The sequence below is a fragment of the Tachyglossus aculeatus genome, chromosome 12, assembly GCF_015852505.1.
Source record: "Tachyglossus aculeatus isolate mTacAcu1 chromosome 12, mTacAcu1.pri, whole genome shotgun sequence".
Classification (NCBI taxonomy): domain Eukaryota; kingdom Metazoa; phylum Chordata; class Mammalia; order Monotremata; family Tachyglossidae; genus Tachyglossus; species Tachyglossus aculeatus.
In genome coordinates, this window is record NC_052077.1 from 34,579,428 (window position 1) to 34,582,237 (window position 2,810).

General features: G+C 44.4%; 1 non-coding gene across 1 annotated transcript; it reads left to right on the top strand.

Annotated features, from left to right (window-relative positions):
• Positions 1 to 1,506: 1,506 nt before the first annotated feature.
• LOC119935879 lies at positions 1,507 to 1,648 on the top strand. The gene has a single exon (XR_005453479.1). It is a non-coding gene; the product is annotated as a small nucleolar RNA SNORA7 (small nucleolar RNA).
• The last annotated feature ends 1,162 nt before the right edge of the window (positions 1,649 to 2,810 follow it).

A 2,810-nucleotide genomic window follows, 5' to 3' on the forward strand; every position in this document is an offset into this window, starting at 1 on the left:
CGATGTAATTGGATGCAAATTGGCCAGTGTTAATCATTAGATACCACTAATTAAAAACAGAAGCTGTAGGTAATGGTATGATTATTGGAAGGAATAAATGAAGCAGATCAGGTAAGACTTTTCTTTAGGGATTCATGAGTTGGGCTTGAGTCTCATTAAATTGTACCATGTGAAGGTACCCTGCTGATTTAGGCGGCAGGAGAGATGTACTTTAAAATAACTTAAAAGTAATGTAGAAGGTCAGTCAGTGAGAAGGGGGGATAAGGATGCTTGTGACACAAGGATTTTACCATTCAATGCATTAAGAATTTAGAGAAATTGAATTAACAGGAAATGGGTTTGGCAGTTTAGAAAGCCAGTCCAAAGGGTAGCAGCAAAATTCTGGTTTTGGCCCTGTTTCCGGAGAGTTCCAAAACATGAGAAATTAAAAATGTAGTGGATGCTTTCTAGTTCCAAGGCCTTGCATTCCATGCCCTTTTGGGGGATGGAATAAAGTGTAATCGAGAGATGGAGTTAGATTTGGTAAGCTAGAATTGTAATTAATCATGTAGTGCCTTTGATTGAATAGAAACCAGATTTTCTTGTTGGAGCTGTAATTCCATGACCTTTCCTGCATTGGCATGCTATCACTCTCCCAGTTTCCTTTCAACTTATCCTTCGTTTCACCCCAGCATCAAGTTGTCTTTTAATTTTCCCCAAACTGTATCTCCATTTCCCCTCGTCTCCCGTGTGCCCCCTATCTCCCCACCACCCCCACCCTTAGAGTTTGTTCCACGAAGGAGACAAGTGTGTTGAAGTGAAAATTGACATGCTGAAAATTTGAAACAGGATGCTAGTTTTTGAGAAATGCATGCACCTCAGGCCTACTTTGAGGGTTGCTTGTGTACCTGGGTGTGAGTGAGAAGCGGCATGGCCTAGTGGAAAGAGGATGGGCCTGAGACTCAGAAGACCTGGGTTCTAACCCTCGCTCTGCCTCTTGTCTCCTCTGTGACCCCGGAGAAGTCACTTTGCTTCTTTGTGCTCCAGTTTCCTCACCTTTAAAAAGGAAATTGCATATCTGTTCTCCTTTAATACTTCGGATGTTGGGGCAGGAAATGTGTCCAACTTGAATACCTTTTATCTACCCCAGCACTTGGTATAGCACTTGGCATATAGTAAATGCTTAGCAAATTGTATTATTATTATCGTTTTGAAATTTGTTAAGCACTTGCTATGTGTCAAGCACTATTCTAAGTGCTGGGGAAGGTTCAAGTTAATCAGATCGGACATAGTCCCTGTCCCACTGGGGCTCCCAGTTTAGGAGGTAGAACAGGCATTGAATCCCTATTTTACAGATGAGGAAAGTGAGACCCGGAGACGTTAAAGGACTTGCTCAAAGTCACACAGCAGGAGAGGGGTGGAGCCTGGATTAGAACCCAGATCTTCTGAGCCACTAGGCCATGCAAATACAAAACTTGTTGTGGGCAGGGAATGTGTCTGTTTATTATCGTATTGTACTCTTCCAGGTACCTCTCAGGGTCGCACCCGGAGAGTTTCCAGTCCTCTTCCAGACTCGGCTATGGGAGGGAGAGTCAAGCAAGAAGAGGCCTATCCATTCCATTCCTAGCTTGGCCAGTGGCTAGCAAGTGGAAGGCAATCTGCTACAAGTCAAAACTCACCTGTGCTGGGCAGCAGTGGCATGGGAGAGAGCCAAGGGTGGAGACTGGTTTAATAATAATAATAATGGCATTTATTAAGCACTTACTACGTGCAAGGCACTGGTCTACGTGCTGGAGAGGTTACAAGGTGATCAGGTTGTCCCACGGGGGGCTCACAGTCTTCATCCCCATTTTACAGATGAGGGAACTGAGGCCCAGAGAAGTTAAATGACTTGCCCAAAGTCACACAGCTGACAATTGGCGGAGCTGGGATTTGAACCCATGACCTCCGACTCCAAAGCCCAGGCTCTTTCCACTGAGCCATGCTGCTTCTCAAAAGTGAGAAGGAGTATTCATGGGAAGGCCCAAGGATAGAGGGGAAGATGGAGAAAATGGAACACAAAACTTGGATTGACTGAAATGAATACCTGTGAAGAAGAGAAAAGAAAGCAGTTACAAAGTGTTTTGTAAGCATGGGCCGGATGCCTGTATCGCAGGGAGGTTTACTGCGTGGAAGGAGGCAATGGTAAACTATTTCCATATTTTTACCAAGAGAACTTTGTGGATAGACTACCAGAATGATTGCAGGTAGAATTGGGGTGTTCTGGGAGAGATGTATCTATGACATCACTGTGGGTCAGATGTGACTTGACAGCCTATGACGACAACAACTCTCCCAAGTGCTCTGCACATCGGAAGCACTTAATTGGCTTTTTACAGATTTTCTTTCCCTTGTGACTTGTTTGTCACTCACAGCTCCTGTTAGTGTGTTGCTATATCTTGGTACATCTTGGTATATCGTCCTAAAGTCTCTGTTAACTCCCTTTCTCGATTGATACCTCCAGATGGGCTTGTCTATTGTTATCACCCAACCACACTGCTTGAAACCACGATTCAGTCAGGCTTTGAAATGACTGTTCCTCTCTCCTTGCTCTGTGCCTCAGTTCCCTCTTCTGGAAAATGAGAATTAAGACTGTGAGCCCCCCGTGGGACAACCTGATCTAAATGTAATCTCCCCAGCGCTTAGAACAGTGCTTTGCACATAGTAAGCGCTTAATAAATGCCATCATTATCATTATTATTATTATGTGCTCCATTTCAGCTTGTCCTAAGGGAACAGGATGGGGACTCTGATCTCCTCTAGTCTCCTCACATGCCCCACATAAGTTATGC